Source organism: Hylobates moloch, unplaced genomic scaffold (assembly GCF_009828535.3).
Source record: "Hylobates moloch isolate HMO894 unplaced genomic scaffold, HMol_V3 SCAFFOLD_11, whole genome shotgun sequence".
NCBI lineage: Eukaryota > Metazoa > Chordata > Mammalia > Primates > Hylobatidae > Hylobates > Hylobates moloch.
This window is the reverse complement of record NW_026652286.1, coordinates 96236400-96253943: the sequence shown is the minus strand read 5'-3', so window position 1 is coordinate 96253943 and position 17544 is coordinate 96236400. Positions and strand designations below refer to the sequence as shown.

The 17544-nt window shown below is 44.7% G+C and overlaps 1 protein-coding gene across 6 annotated transcripts in view; it reads right to left on the bottom strand.

Annotated features, from left to right (window-relative positions):
- GRAMD1B (GRAM domain containing 1B) overlaps positions 1–17544 on the bottom strand; it is a 274598-nt gene that overhangs the window by 169306 nt on the left and 87748 nt on the right. Inside the window, exon 1 of one of the 6 annotated variants that reach the window (XM_058446835.1) lies at positions 8213–8227. The exons of the other annotated variants lie outside the window; for them this stretch is intronic. The gene's annotated coding sequence lies outside the window, so the exon portion shown is untranslated. Of the gene's footprint in view, positions 1–8212; positions 8228–17544 lie in introns of those variants that run through there. 6 annotated transcript variants of the gene reach the window in all.

Genomic DNA, 17544 nt, shown 5'->3' with positions numbered 1-17544 from the left:
AAATGTATACACTCTGATCTCCATTTTAAAGATGAAGAAAATAGGCTGGGCACAGCAATTTGGGAAGCCAAGGTGGGTGGATCACTTGGGGCCAGGAGTTGGAGACCAGCCTGGCCAACATGGTGAAACCCTGACTCTACTGAAAATACAAAAAATTAGTCAGGGGTGGTGGTGGCCCATGCCTGTAGTTCCAGCTACTCGGGAGGCGGAGGCATGAGAATCACTTGAACCTTGGAGGCAGGGGTTGCAGTGAGCCGAGATCGCGCCATTGCACTCCAGCCTGGGTGACAAAGTGAGACTCCATCTTAAAATAAATAAATAAATATAAATAAATAATAAAGATGAAGAAAATAAGACTTCACAGGGATACATGGCACGTCTATGAGCAAACTGTGCTGGTAAGCTAAGAAACAGGGATTTCAATTTAAGGTTTTTTGTCCCTGAATTCTTTATTCTTTCACCTTGAGTACACTCTGGTGCTGGAGCATCGCATTCACTTGGAGAAGGGGTGGGTAGCAGGAATAACCTCACTGATGAGACTGAAGGGACTCTGAGCTTGGGCTGGGACTCAGAGGCTGGGCTGAGCTTGCATATTCACTCTGCTGCAAGTGTCAGCCGTCTCTGCTCTGCAGGTGGCAGCCCTCGGCCAGAAAGCAAGAACATCTGGGAAGTCCAAGGCAAGTGAAAACCTTGAAACAAGAAGTAATGAGAGTCTGCTCTGACCAGTTTGAGGCAGTTTGCCAGGGGATGGCACCTGCCACTGAGGTCACAAAGCCACAGGTGAAACCATAGAAATAAACGAATGACTGGCCGGGCATGGTGGCTCAAACCTGTAACCCCAGCACTTTGGGAGGCCGAGGCGGGCAGATCACGAGGTCAGGAGATTGAGACCATCCTGGCTAACACAGTGAAACACTGTCTCTACTAAAAATACAGAAAAATTGGCCAGGCATGGCGGCAGGTGCCTGTAGTCCCAGCTACTCGGGAGGCTAAGGCAGGAGAATGGCGTGAACCCAGGAGGCAGAGCTTGCAGTGAGCTGAGATCGCGCCACTGCACTCCAGCTTGGGCAACAGAGCAAGACTCGGTCTCAAAAAAAAAAATAAATAAATGACCATACCAGAAAAAAAAAAAAAAAACCTGCACTTGAAAGTAGAGCTATCTTGGCCAGGCACAGTGGCTCATGCCTGTAATCCCAGCACTTTGGGAGGCTGAAGCGGGCAGATCACATGAGGTCAGGAGTTCGAGACCAACCTGGCCAACATGGTGAAACCCCTATCTCTACTAAAAATACAAAAATTAGCCGGGTGTGGTGGTGGGCACCTGTAATCCCAGCTACTCGGGAGGCTAGGGCAGAAGAATCACTTGAACCCAGGAGGCAGAGGTTGCAGTGAGCAGAGATCACGCCATTGCACTCCAGCCTAGGCAACAAGAGTGAAACTCTGTCTCAAAACAAAACAACAACAACAATAAAAAGTAGAGCTGTCTCAACAACCAGCTGGGGAAGAAACCATAGACAATCCAAAAAAGACAGAGCAGTGTGCCAAGGCATAGGCCAGGACTTCCCAGAGCTAGAGCCAGGGCTGCAGAGACTTCTAGGAGGCCAGTGACGTTTGGCCTGCAGCCCAAGGGGGAGTCTTTGGGAACCAGAGAGGCCAGCACCACCTCATTTAGGCACAAGGACAGGAATCACAAGGGCTCAGCCAGCTGCAGACAGAAATGATGGTGCCCTGGGGGACTCTTAGGAAACAGTCCTGGTGGCAGTGCCAGCTTGGCTTTTCTGCCAGCTGAAGTCAACATAGCTTGATTTAGGAGCCAACCTGGAGTCAGTCGGAGCAGCTGATTCCCCAAAAACGATGACTGAAGTCTGACAAGAACATTTTAGAAGGAGCCCAGGCAACAGGAGCACTGGTCCATTCACATCTGATTGAAGACCAAACTCAAGTAAGACTCAATATGTTTTTAAGACATTTTTTATGACTATGGCTTCCCAACTGCCTATTAATTTTGCTATCACCTGTTTCCTTCTAGTCAACACAAGCCAAACCTCTTAAAAAGCCAAAAATATGTGAATTCCGAAAGGTCACGGGGTGGGAAAGACACAGAGAGCCTTGTGTTCTTCCTGGAGGGCCCAGGAAAGAGGCGCCCAAGGAAAGGAGAAGCTGATGTACCTAGGAAGGCAGACAGATTCTTGGGTCCTAAAGGGACAAAGGAAATGTAGGGGCAGGGGATTCATGCAGTACCCTATCAAAGACCAACCGCTCCAGTGACCTTGGAGCTCAAAGACAAGCAGCCTGCAAGCTGTGCTGTTTTCCAGAAAGAATCCTTTCAGCTTCCTGCCTCCCCTTCCCTGCCCTACTCCTGTCTGTCCCCCAACTCCCGCTGACCCAACCGCCATCCAACTTAATTTGCCCTTAGCCCCAGGAAAAACTGGCTTATGGTACAACTATTATCTTGTTTTTTCCAATTGGAAGACATAAAAACAATCCTAACCGAGAATTCTGGTCGTTAACACTCAGAGTGCCCTGGGGCGCCTGGGGAGAAATCCCCGCATTGACTGGGGCTGGAGTCACGGTGTCTAGGTGTAATTGCCACAGATCTGCCCAATCATGCTCCTGGCCTATATCCAATTAACCCTCTTCAAGTTCAGTCCCGGGACCCACCGAACTTAGACAAGAACATAAAAAGGATTTTGATGGTCCACAAAGTAGATAATTCATGTACTTTAATTCATCTACTATATTTTCTACTATATTCATCTACTATAATTCATCTGTTTCCACAATGCCATTTTCCACTCAGGATTAAACTCCATGTCTTCTCTGCCAAGCACTTTGACAGCCTTCTGATAAGCTTGTCATACCACACATGGTCACTTTTCATTAGCACGCAGGCAACAGGTACTGGATAATTCAGGATATCGAGCAGAAGAAAACAGAAGTTGACTAATCCACAAATCATTTATTTTTAGTTTGAGAATTTTAATGAAACACACACACACACACGTATGTCCAATCACACTCCTGGCCTATATCCAATTAACTCTCTTCAAATTCAGTTCTGGGACCCACTGAACTTGAAGGGACAAGAGGGAGGACAAGGACATAAAAATGGACAAGAACATAAAAAGGATTTTGATGGTCCATAAAGTAAATAATTCACTCATTCGGAAAACACTTTTTGAATGGCAATCTGTACACAGAAAACAGATGAGAGGCAAGCTTTGGGTGAGCCAGGTGTTCATTGAGAAGGTAGCAGAACAAATTTGCCTAAGACCCAGCCCTGCCCTCCAGAACCTCAGTGTATGTTTAGGAATAGGACTTAAAGTATAAAGATAGTTGTGAATAACCAGTTCACATCATAAGAGAAGGGTCAACTAACAGGTATTGAGTACCTACTATATGGATTTTTTGCACACTATCTCACTTAAAAGTCAGTATTTGAAGAAAATAATATTCTTCTCTCTCTTTTTTTCAAACTCAATTCTTTTATCTTCAATTCCTTTAAATCATGAATATGGCCGACCACAGTGGTGCATGCCTGTAATCTCAACAATTTGGGAGGCCGAGGTGGGTGGATCATCTGAAGTCAGGAGTTGGAGACCAGCCTAGCTGACATGGCGAAAGCCCACCTCTACTAAAAATACAAAATTAGCCAGGTGTTGTGGCTCACGCCTGTAATTTCAGCTACTGTGGAGGCTGAGGCAGGAGAATTGCTTGAACCCAGGAGATGGAGGTTGCAGTGAGCCGAGATCATGCCACTGCACTCTCGCCTGGGTGACAAAAGCAAAACTCCATCTCAAAAAAACAAAAAGAATACAAGTGTTTATGAAGATTTTCCCATGATCAGCAAATTAAAAAAAAAATAGAAGTGTCTCATTTTTTTGTAATCAAATACCCCAATCTGCCCTAACTCCAAGGGCTGGTCACCATAACTATAACCCATCTACAATGCAGTGCATGTTCTTTGTCATCTACACAGCCTCTGTTACAACAAGCTCCTAGAAACGCTTTTCCAAACTCATGGCTAGGAAGGCCACTGCGTCTGTGATTGTCTGAATACTCTGTTAACTCTGCTGTGCATTAAGCATTAAAATGATTGTTCTCACTAAGGAGATCAGACTCAGAGTTGAGAGGAAATTACAGGAGCACAAAGGACTAGCCCCAGAAGAACCTCCACTTCAACCACCAAGCCATACCTGGAACTACCCATCTGCAGACTTGAAATTTGAAAATAACCCACCCGTACACACACTCTACATGTTGAGAGATACTTGTTCTTACCACCCAGCATGCTGCCATTCTCCTGGATTTTTTTGCCAATTACTCACATTGGAGAGTATGAAGAGCAGGAAAACAAAACAAAACAAAACAAAACCAGCCTTTCACTGTTTCCTTATCTAGGATACTGTTCATCCTATAAATCAAAAAAGGGATTTGCGTCAAATTCTTTATGACCATTTTCTTCTCAGATTGATTTTAGTGATGGTAATTGTGATGGTTAATTTTAGGTGTCAATTTGACTGGATTAAAGAATACCTAGGAACCCGGTAAAGCATTATTTTTGGGCTTGTCTGTGAAGGTGTTGCCAGAAGAGATCAGCATGTGAGTCTGAGTGGACTAGGTGGGGAATATCTGCCCTCATTGTGAGTGGGCACCGTCCATTCTGCTGGGGGCCTGGAAAACAAAAACTGAGAAAAGGTGAATATGTGAATGGAACTGCCAGAGTTGGATTATATTCTTCCTCGCTCTGTCTCTCAGCGGCTCACTGAGTTCTAGGCCTTTGGCCTCAAACCGAGAGTTACAACATCAGCTTCTCTGGTTCTGAGGCCTGCAGACTTGGACTGAGCTATGCTACCAGCATCCCAGGGTCTCCAGCGTGTTATGGGACTTCTCAGCCTCCATAATCATGTAAGCCAATTCCCCTAATCCCCTCCCCTCTCCTCTCTCTCTCTCGGAATTCCAACTAGGTTCTGTGTAGCATACATATGCACTTAACGTGGAGTCATGCATTAAGTGGTACTCATCTATTTAAAATATGTGGCAGCCAGGCATGGTGGCTCATGCCTGTAATCCCAACATTTTGGGAGGCCAAGGCAGGAGGATTCTTTGAGCCCAGGAGTTCAAGACCACCTTGGATAATGTAGCAGGACCCTGTCTCTACAAAAAAGTAGGGAAATTAGCCAGGTGCGGTGGTGCATGCCTGTAGTCCCAGCTACTCAGAAGCTGAGGTAGGAGGATCACTTGAGCCCAGGAGGTCGTGGCTGCAGTAAGCGTGATCGCACCAGCGCACTCCAGCCCAGGCGATAGAGTGAGACCCCATCTCAAAAAACAAACACATAAAATAAAATATGTGGAAAATAGAGCACGGAGCACAGTGGAGCAATAGCACCAGAGCCAGGCTCAAAAGTCTGGGTCCAGCACTGACTCTGTCATAGACTCCGTAGAACACAGAGCAAGTTGCCCCACCGTTCTGAACCTCAGTTTGCTTATCTGTCAAATGAACAGAGTGTGCTAGACAATCACATAGGCCCTGTCTAGCCTTAAAAGTCCCATGACGCTAAGCTAAGAAATCTTCCATTAAGCCTGTTTGAAGGCTAAGTGGAAGACACAAAGATTGAGAAAGAAGGGAGTTGTTGGTTATTCTAAAATACGTGAACTAAACCACGAGGGTGGGCTGACGCTGGCTGGACAGTAGGGAAAGAATAGCAGTCTAAGAACAAACGTGGTTTAGAGGCAGCTAACAGAGACACAGAAATGTGGCTTCCTGGTTCACTTCCTGTATGCTCATTTGATAAGTGTGTCCTTTAACTGTTACTCTCTTTCCAGGTTATCATTTTATAACAATCTCTAATTTTATTAATAAAATCATGAGCCGATACTTCACAGCAGGAAGGGATAAACTATTCTAATTCTTTCTTTTTCTTTTCTTTTTTTTTTTTTTTTCTGAGACAGGGTCTCTCTCTGTCACCCAGGTTGGAGTGCAGTGGTGCCATCACAGCTCACTGCAGCCTTGACCTCCTGAGCTTAAGCAATCCTCCCATCTCAGCCTCCCAAGTACTTGGGACCACAGGCATGTGCCACCACACCTAGTTCTTTTCTTTCTTTACTTTTTTTTTTTTTTTTTTGAGACAGAGTCTCCTTCTGTCACCCAGGCTGGAGTACAGCGGTGCCATCTTAGCTCACAGCAACCTCCGCCTCCCAGGTTCAAGTGATTCTCCTGCCTCAGCCTCCACAGTAGCTGGGACTACAGGTGTGTGCCACCATACCTGACTAATTTTTGTATATTTAATAGAGATGGAGTTTCATCATTTTGACCAGTCTGGTCTCAAACTCCTGACCTCAAGTGATCTGCCTGACTCAGCCTCCCAAAGTGCTGGAATTATAGGCATGAGCCATTGTGCCCAGCCACACCTGGTTATTTTCTATATTTTTTTCTAGAGACGAGGTCTCACGACATTGCCCAGGCTGGTCTCAAATTCATGGGCTCAAGTGATCTGCCTGCCTCAGCCTCCAAAAGTGCTGGGATTACAGGCATAAGCCACCACACTTGGCCCTAATCTTTTCTTTTTCAAACAGGAATCCAACAGCCCAAAGAAGGTAAATGAGAAGTGTAAAGTCACAGAGGTATTTAGTAGCACTGCAAAGAATAAAACTCGAGTTTGCTGACTCTCGGGGCTCTTTCCACAATACCAATGCCGCCCTTAGAGAACAAGAATGTCAAACTCCTGGTGGGTAGAGAAGGCATCTGAAACTTTTTTCTTAACCCTCTAGTGCTACTGCTCACAAGAAGGATAACTGTTAACAGTTGCTCATTCTATAAAATGGATATGCCATTGTTGAGTGTGCTGATCTTTTTTGTTTTGTTTTGTTTTTGAGGCAGTCTCTCTCTGTCGCCCAGGCTGGAGTGCAGTGGCACAATCTTGGGTCACTGCAACCTCCCTCCACCTCCCCAGTTCAAGCGATTCTCATGCCTCAGCCTTCCGAGTAGCTGGGATTACAGGCGTGTGCCACCACACCCGGCTAATTTTTTGCATTTTTAGTAGGGACAGGATTTCACCATGTTGGTCAGGCTGGTCTTGAACTCCTGACCTCAAATGATCCACCCACCTTGGCCTCCCAAAGTGCTGGGATTACAGGAGCGAGCCACCCCACCCGGCCTCGTTGAGTGTTTTCTATATGCCAGGCTGTTTTCTAACCATTGGGAACACAGTAATAAACAGATTGGGCAAGGTCCCTGTTCTCAAGGATCTCAAATTCTTGTGGTTTAGCAGAAGGGATGCAGAAATGAGAGACAGATCATTAACAGAGAAAAATAAAAGAAGATGATAATTTCAGAAGTACAAAGTGCTATAAAGACAATAAAGCTGAAGAATGTAGCCTCAAAAAAGCTAAAAAATATGGTAAGGGCAGAGAGTAAGTGGCAGAGCCTGGACAGAATCCATGCAGATCACTCCAGAGTCCGTGGCTTTGCGAACTACCCCATATTGCGTGGTGAGCACAGCAGTTTGCATAGCAAGTAGAGAATGAATGATCGATTGAGTGGAATGCATATCATCAGAAAGGGTTCCAGTGTAATTTTAATTTTGAAGGGAATTCACAAGCAGATTCCAGTAAAATCTGGCCAGGCGCGGTGGCTCATGCCTGTAATCCTAGCACTTTGGGAGGCCGAGGAGGGCAGATCACTTGAGCCCAGGAGTTCGAGACCAGCTAGGGCAACATAGTAAGACCCTCGTCTCTATAAAATAAAAAATAACATTCTAGTGAAATCTGTTTTGATTTTAGCTCATCCTAAGGAATCTCTACCTAGTCACAATAGACATAAAGATTACAGTTTAATCAAATATTTTTCCCTCTCATCTCTATATGTTGGGCAAAAAATAGACTTAAATGTTTAATTTCCTACTTCCCTAAATATTAAGTAGGGCTCTTACTTAATGTGTACTACATCTTACATGAAGTACATATTCAAACAATACTTGTCATTGATGTTGATGGGGATAAAACATCACAAAACTAGTAAAAGAATAAGTGCTCATAAAATATCCTTCAGATATAACAAGTTAAAGCATTTCTTTAAACATAAGAATTACATGCACCTAGTCCCACAAATACAGCCTCACTAAAGATGGAATAAGCATTTCAGGGGACATGTAAAACCAATCCTATTCCCACATATGTCTCCTATCTCACAGAGGCAATCTTTAAATCTTACCTTGGTTCTTCTTTACAATCTCACACTTTTCTAAGAAAAGTTCTCACTTTATCTTCTCAGTAGCACCAAGAGCCTCTTCTCCCCTAATTATAACCCAACGTCACTCATTTCAAATTTGGAAGACACTGCTGCCCTCTATTCACTAGGGCCCTCCGCAGAGCCTGGTGGCAGTACTGCTTAAGCTGACATCGAAGTTTCATGAAGCCATTTTATAGGAAATTCAGCACGAGGCAAGATATGCAGAACATCCCCATGGCTACTCATCCCCCGCCCTTAACCATGAGAAGGGCAGATCAGGTTCCAAAAGTGCACCAGGAAATACTAAGAGACTATAGAGCCTGCCTTGGCCGATCACACACGGCACTAACCACTCTCTAAACCACTGTCTTTTCCAGGTCTGCCAACCCCAAATGACTCAGCAAAGGTGCTTGGCAATGACGAAAAACAACACAAGCCCCGGGGCCTGTCCTTCAGATCAGATAAGCTTGGCCCCAAATGACACTCATATGAAAACACCTCCTTCTCTTAAATTTAAAGGGGAGAGGGACAAAGGAAGTAACCAGGAAGTGAGCACCTACAGGATGTCAGGAAATTGGAGAGGTGCCTTATCTTATTTCATCTGCAAACCAGTCTTCAAGGTAGGTATTATCATGATCACCAATGTATGTAAGAGGAAGCTGACGATGCAAAGCTGCCTGCAGAAAGAACGCTTGTCCCAGTCTGGAATTTTACTCCATGGAAGCAGGATTGAAATTATTACCAGGATAAAAGTCACACTCAGCTGCTGGGAAAGTATCTACCCTGGCCTTGTTAGAGGTGGGGATAGGTGAGGAACAGTGTTGGCATGGGCCATTGTCAATGGGATTTTACAAAGATACAGAGCCTTGGAAGAAATAGAAACACATTTCTGTTTCTTAGCTGTCCCTGATCACCCTCGAATTCACAATCAGTAGCGACCTGGGACTTCAGATGCTCCATTGCTCAGCCCTCTTTAGGTTTACTTTGTCCTCCCCTATAATAAAACAGGCAAGATCCAGAAATCTCCCTGAGGTGGATAGGTTTGAGCCCAATTGCTGATATTAAGACAAGTATCATATGCAACAGGCAAATTAAAATTTCTTTCTGAAATTTGAGTTAGTATTCCAGGACCAAAAAGTACTTAGCCTGCCCTAGGGAATATCCAGGTTTAAAATATATATACCTATATATTGCTGGGCATGGTGGCTCATGTCTGTAATCCCAGCACTTTGGGAGGCTGAGGCAGGAGGATTACTTGAGGTCAGGAGTTCAAGACCAGCCTGCCCAACATGGTGAAACCCCGTCTCTACTAAAAATACAAAAATTAGCTGGGTGTGGTGGCACGTGCCTGTAATTTCTGCTACTTGGGAGGCTGAGGCATGAGAATTGCTTGAACCCAGGAGGCAGAGGGTGCAGTGAGCCAGGATTGCACCACTGCACTCCAGCCTGGATGACAGAGTGAGATTGTCTTAAAATAAAAAGGCATATATACTTGTATATACATATATACTTATATTTAATATATATTTATGTGTATTAGATATATACATATATTTATTAGAAAACATTTATGTTTCTGCATGTATATATTGTGCTGTATTTTTCTGTTTAAGCTGGATTAGAGGTTTGGAGTTATTTGCATACTGCCAATTGTTTCTTCCTAACCTTCTAAGGATACTGTTGAACCGATCAAGACCATGAATATGAGTCATTTCCAAACTAGCCACCCAAAAAGGCCTTAAACTAGTCATTAATTAAGGTAAAATGCTCTAGAACTCTAGATTCTCCATGGCTATGAGGAACAAGGTCAGAAAAATGCACTGAAAGTAACTCAAAAATATCTAAATATTGAATTCTTTACTTCAATGGTTCCTGTGAAACACAAGACCAAACTTTCACTTCCCTACCCATTCTTTCCTGGAGAAATGAAAGGGAAGCCTGCTGGTTCTACATCTGGCAAAAAGGGAGAAGAGAAGCAAAAGGCCAGGACCAGAATTTCCTAGTCAGCAAAGCCCCAGACATCTTTGCCTATTCTGTGAAATGAATGAAGTAGACCTAATATTGAGAGTAAATTGCTTCTGTTTTCCAAAGCAAAATGTCTATCCAACTCCACTTACTAAGGAAGGTCTTCTTTTTTCTTGAGACAGAGTCTCACTCTGTCACCCAGGCTGGAGTGCAGTGGTGCCATCTCGGCTCACTGCAACCTCTACCTCCCAGGTTCAAGCAATTGTGCTGCCTCAGCCTCCCAAGTAGCTGGAATTACAGGCACCCACCATCACGCCTGGCTAATTTTTGTATTTTTAGTACAGACAGGGTTTCACCATGTTGGCCAGGCTGGTCTCAAACTCCTGACCTCAGGTGATCCACCTGCCTCGGCCTCCCAAAGTGCTGGGATTACAGGTGTGAGCCACCATGCCCGGCCAAGGAAGTTCTACCAGAAAAAATGTCCTTCACAAGATCTGGCTAATTGCCAGGATTACCAAATATAACAGTTACTGCTGTCCTCTCCTTAGATGCACTTGTCACATTTTTATTATATGTTTTTCCTTTAAGCTCTGTTGGACTTGACTGTCACATTTTAAATTTTTACATTTGCCCACAATTATTTGCACTGACTGCCTAATGGATGGTCAAAAAAATCTGCTGTCGGACTGGGTGCAGTGGCTCCCATCTGTAATCCCAACATTTTAGGAGGCCAAGGAAAGAGAATTGCTTGAGGCTGGGAGTTCAAGACTAGACTGGAAAACATAGTGAGACCCTGTCTCTATAAAAATCTAAAAAATTAACTGGGCATGGTGGCACAGGCCTGTGGTCCCAGCTACTCACGAGGTTGAGACAAAAGGATCACTTGAGCCCAGGATTTAGAGGCTGCAGTGAGCTATGATCATGCCACTGCACTCCACCATATATATATTTTTTATTATATATATAAATATAAATATATACATATATATTATATATTTATATATTTATTATATATTTATATATTTTTCATGTATAAAATTTGCAATAAATAAACTAGACTAAATCTTTCAAGAGAAGAAGCCAGCCACACCTCAGTGGCCAGCACATAGCAGCCAAGCAACAAGTGCTGGCTGGCGGGATTTGGACTCTCCTCTCTCTGGCAGCCTGACTGTGTAATGTGTCCCTCCAAATGAGAAGGGGAGAAGGGGAGCAGGGGAGGTAAAATCCAGTCAAAGCTTTTCACAGAAGCTGCTGCTTTCAAACAATGGAGCATGTCGAAACTGCTAGTTAAAATGTTTGGTCTTTATGTTTCATTTCCTGTGGATTTTAATTACCCACACTGTCAGCATGTATCCATAAGCCTCAGTATAATGTCAGATACAACACATGTATGGTACAACAAAGAAAGGGGCCTAAATTAAAAGTGACATGACACAACCTCTTTTTGAGTCTGGTTTCCAGCATTACTTAGCTGTATGGATGTGGGCATATTTCAGAATCCCCATTTCCTTAAGTGCCAGGTGGGTATACTCATTACATCTGCCCCGTAGGAGGCAGGAACAAATGAGGTAATAGATTGTCATGCCATAAGCTTGTCACTGGACATCCTGGTGTGTGCCAGTGCTACAGCAATCACGAAGAATAATTATACCCTGTCCTTTCCGTGGGAGAGCGCATGGCCTGGTGAATTGCTTTGAAAAGGTAAAGCGCTACTCAAATTAAGAGACTGTGATAAATTGCTGTTGTCTGCATCATTTTCATTTGTGTCCTTGTGAGTGCCACTCTCTGCCACCCTGATAGGAGGCTCCCAACAGCAGGTATCAGTATCCCCTCTTTCTTCTCTACCTTCCTTCTTGCAGCCCAGTTTAAGGTACCGCACTCTATGGTAGCTTAATAAATGGCATTGCCGGCCTGTTTTCCAGGCTGTCATTACACTGGATAATAAACGGCCATTTCTGGCAGCTCTTTGGCTCTTGGCTTCTGTTAGTGCCAAGAGACTCCCACAAACACCAGGAGAGCAACAGCTTTGACATCTGACAGCTGCAGAGACCCAGCTTAATCCTGTCATCTCCCAAGGTCTTAGATGATGTCAGAGCAACAAATGCATCTGCATTCCAAAGTGCCCACACAAATCCAATGAAGTCCCACTATCAGTGGGAAGAGAGTCAGCTTCCCACATTCAGCCACCAGCTCCTCCCCGCTCCCATATCGTTCTTCAAAGCAGTATGGAAAGCACTTCCTTTACAACTCTTAATTTCCAAATTTTAGAAAACAAACTAATTCCCTTTCAGTGATGTGGCCAAATAATTTGCTTTTAAACAAATAGGGACCAATATTGCACTGATAATTTGCTGACAGTCTCTCTACCCCACTAGATAAGCCCCTGTAGGGCAGACTCTATTTTGTTCACTATTGTTTCTGGGGTTAGGAACAGTATCTGGCATGTAGTATATGTTCAATAAATGTTTGTTGGATTAGTTAGTTGGGGAAAAAAGGTGGAAGGATGCATATATTCCAAAATCCTCTTCCCCTGCAGGAGGAACAACTGTTGCCCTGACCTGGAATCAGAAGATGAGAAAAAGTATTGCGTTACCATGGCAACCACAGCTCCAAAAATAAATGCTCTTCAAAACTGTTACGGGTCTTTGGTGGGGAAAAAAACCTAAATGCTGTTTGCAGATTATACCAGGGCCCTGGGTCCACCATCAGACAAAATATTGTTCCCAGTGTGCTCGTGCTCTCTGGAGCCTCATTTTGGGAAAAACTGATCACTCTCCACCTAACTATGCCAAGTTTGGCTCCCCTGAATAGAGACTACCTTTAGAATGGCAGTCTGTAGGTTAGGTGTGGTGACTCATGCCTGTAATCCCAACACATTGGGAGGCTGAGGCAGGAGGATCCCTCGAGCCTAGGAGTTCAAGACTAGCCTGGGCAACATAGCAGGATTCTGTCTCTACAAAAAGTAGAAAAAATTAGCCGAGCATAGTGGCACATGCCTGTAAACTCCAGCTACTCAGGAGGCTGAGGCAGGAGGATCACTTGAGCTTGGGAAGGTGAGGCTTCAGTGAGCCATGACTGTGCCACTGTATTCCAACCTGAGTGCTGGGAGACAGAGTTAGACCCTGTCTCAAAAAAAAAAAAAAGGCAGGCATGGTGGCATGCATCTGTAGACCCAGCTATTCAAGAGATCAGGATTTCAAGGCTGCAGTGAGTCAAGACCACACCGGCAATCTCCAGCCTGGGTGATAGAGTGAGACCCTATCTAAAAAAAAAAAAAAAAAGCAGTGTCTACTCTCTGGGCACTTACTAAAGACACAGAACCCAGTTAAAACCAGAACAGAAACCAACAGGTTTAAGACAAACGAGCCAATACATAATAGTACAGATTTACATAAATGGCATATGAAGGGGTAATTATTCAGCTTCAAGAGGACTTCTTGCTTTGCAAAATGATTTATCGTAGAATTCCATGAAAATCGAATTTCCTTAGAGGCTTTCATCATTTGATTATTCATTCATTCCCTAAACACATGTTTACTGAACTCCTACTATGTTCCATGCGAAGAGCTTAGCAGGCACTGAATAAAACAAATACTGAATAAAATAAACTCTGCCTTCAGTGTGTAGGATCTAATAAAGGATGCAATGCGAGCACGTAATCACACTCCAGTGCAGGATGCTTCAGAAACACAGACATAATGAAGACCTCAGTCAAGAACCATTCCCTAGAGGAAAGGCTAACTAAACAAAGGAAAAGGCCTTACAGTGGCAAAGTAGGTCAGTGTTATAAAGAAGGAATTCTGTCTGACGGAACAACGTTGATGAAACCTGGAAATAAGAGAGCATCCCATTCATGGAACTAAAAGGTCAGACTGGCTGGAGGCAGAGCACGCAGGAGCAGCAGGTAGATGAAGCAGGAGGGGAACAGAAGTGAGGTTATGAAGACTCTTCTGGCTGCAGAGCGAAGAAGCACAGGAGAGGGGCTGTGATGGAGTCGGGGTGCTTGTGTAATACACGTGAGAGCTGCCTATGGTGATGGAGCTGGGAAGGCAGGCTTGAGGAACATTTGCTTGGAGGGAAAGAAGCCTTGTGAAAACAAAAAGTACCAAGCCCCAATGTAAGTAACAGAACGGAGCAAACTGGTTTGAAGGGAATAATGAGTTCAATTACAAAAAGACAAGCTGAGTTTTGAAGAACATCCCAGTGGAAATACCCATTAGTCAGTTGGAGGTATAAGCCTAAGGCTCAGGAAAAATATGAGGTCTCAGACAGGAATAATTAAAGCCAAGAGAATGGATGAAATCACCCCAGGACAGTATATGGATTTAGAAGTAGAAAGTGGAGGCTGGGCATGGTGGCTCATGCCTGTAATCCTAGCACTTGGGAGGCCAAGGCAGGCGAATCGCTTGAGGCCAAGAATATGAGACCAGCCCAGCCAATATGGCGAAACCCCGTCTCTACCAAAAATACAAAAGTTAGCTGGGCGTGGTGGCACACACAAGAGAATCGCTTGAACCCAGGAGGCAAAGGTTGCAGTGAGCCGAGATTAGGCCACTGCACTCCAGCCTGGGCAACAGAGCAAGACTGCCTCAAAAAAAAAAAAAAAAATAGTAGAAGGGGGAGGGTGAGAAAGAGAGTGAGCGAGAGAAAGGGTAAAAGCAGGAAAAGGAGGAGAAATACGTGGGGCCAGGCTCTGTGGACCACACCTGGAAGCCCAATACTTTGGGAGGCCAAGGCAAGAGGATTGGTTGAGTCCAGTAGTTTGAGACCAGCCTAGGCAACATAGCAAGACCGTGTCTCTCTCTCTCTCTCTCTCTCTCTCTTTTTTTTTTTCCTAAATACATATATAAAAGAAGAAACCTGGAGTCAGAATCTTAGGCAGGCCAACATTGAAGGGACACACAGATGAGAGCAGCCCTTAAACTATAAACACTAGGTTAAGATAACTATTGTGGGAAGTTAAAAAAAACAAACTAGGTTTACAGGCAGTTTTTCAGCACCCATCAATAGATCAGAAAAGCAACATCTCATAAATAACCAAAGAAGGAATAAATCACTCTTCCAGCCTCCACTAACCGGAGAAGCAGACTTGGAGACCTCATAGATGGGCACAAATGTCTCTGCTTTTGTAAACTAATAAATGCATTAGCATAACTCTTCAGATACATGTGCTTAATTTTGTCCAACAAGATGAAACAGAAATGTATACTTTCCATTTTATAATCTCACTGAGGCCCAGAGAGAGTGAGTAATCTGCCCAGGACCACACAGCGAGAAAATTAGCAGAACCAGAGCCTCCAATCCATGCTGCCTCAGCCTGTCTCTAGGACTGGTACTGGGGCAGTCGTCCTAGGAAAAACTGTCACCCTGTCCCCACAGATTGAGGGGCCCAGCCTGAGCGTCATGACTCACTGCCTGAAGATAGGCTCCTTCCTGGATAAAGATGGGCTCCCTGAGAAACACAGTAAACTGAACACTTGGTCTGGTTGCTGGAGACCTGTATTCTAGATCCATCTCTGTCACTGACCAGCTTCATGGCCCTAGACTTCTCAGTTTTTCTCAAGGTGGAAATAATTTCACAAATCCCAACTACCAGGATGACTGGATTCTCTGAGAGACCTGTCTGTCTGAGAGAAACAGGTGTGACAGGTGGCAGCTGGGTGTGAGTGAAATAGGTGAAGATTTGGTAAAACCAAGGCCCTAAGCCCCTCTTCTCCTCTCCCATCCAGCAGATCCTGTCTTCAGATCGATTTTTTTTTTCATGCTTTAGTCTGAACGCCATACGCCACTGAAATTAACTTTTACATAGTGATCTCCCACACACTCAATTGGGAGCTCCCCAATGGAAGGGACATCTGTAACCATCTTTTCTTGCCTTTCTTGCCTTTCTTGCCTCTCTTTCTCTTTCTCTCTTTCTCCCTTTCTTTTTCTTTCTTTCTGTCTTCCGAGACAGGGTCTTACTCTGTCACCCAGGCTGGTCTCAAACTCCTGGGCTCAAGTTATCCTCCCACCTCAGCCTCCCAAGTAGCTGGGACTACACGCACGCACCACCATGCCCAGCTTGCGTCCATTTTTGTATCCCAAGCACACAGCAACAGTGCCAGGTTCCCAGTAAGCACACAATAAGTGTCTGATGAATTGTGAGAATTACCTCTCCTGAGTTATCTACGCTTTCAGTTGCATCTCTCTGACAGTGAAGCAAAAGGCATTTTAAGAAGCAATCCAAGCATGGAGAAGGCACTTCAGAGAAAGAGAAATTTTCAGTGTTCTGAGAACTTTCTGAATGGGCAGGCGACTGTCCTCTCTGTTAACCTCTAAGACAGCCCTGCCTTCAAACATACATGGCTGACAATGGCTGAAAACTCCTCCAAGAAGTCTGCAGAGGGCTGGGTGTGGCGGCTCATGCCTCTAATCTCAGCAGTTTGGGAGGGCAAGGCGGGTGGATCACTCGAGGTCAGGAGTTCGAGATTAGCCTAGCCAACATGGTGAAACCCCATCTCTACTAAACATACAAAAATTAGCCAGGCGTGGTGGCACACACCTGTAATCCCAGCTACTCGGGAGGCTGAGGCAGGAGAATCTCTTGAACCTGGGAGGTGGAGGGTGCAGTGAGCCGAGATCATGCCACTGCACTACAGACTGGGCGACAAAGGGAGACTTCATTTAAAAATAATAATAATAAAGGAAGTCTGCAGAGGCTCACAGACCCTACTAGAGAACCAGTGAGGTCCAAGTACAAAGCCTGGACCTTCCTCGGAACCTGGAAGCAACAGGCCAAGCTAAGCAACAGTGAGTCTTGGGAGAAATACTCTCAAAAACAAAGATCCACTAGGTATTCTTCCATCTTCACAAAACAAGAGAACATGAGTTTGGATTGTACTGTGGGGGATTTCAGTTAGATCTTAGGTAGAACTTTCCCAATAGTATGTCTTGAAAACATAAAAAGATATAACCAAGAAAGACAGTGCAACCAATCCTCTTTCCTGGGGTTGTTTTTGTTTGTTTGTTTTGTTTTGTATTTTTATTTTGAGACAAGTGTCACTCTGTTCCCCAGGCTGAAGTGCACTGGCACCATCTCAGCTCACTGCAACCTCTGCCTCCCAGGTTCAAGCAATTCTCCCACCTCAGCCTCCCGAGTAGCTGAGACTACAGGTGTGTGCCACCATGCCTGTCTAATTTTTGTATTTTGTGGTAGAGAGGGGGTTTCACCATGTTGGCCAGGCTGGTCTCAAACTCCTGACCTCAGGTGATCCACCCGCCTTGGCCTCCCAAAGTTCTGGGATTACAAGTGTAAGCCACTGCGCCAGGCCCCAGCGTCTGTTTTTTAAAGTCATATTTTCTGATCAGGA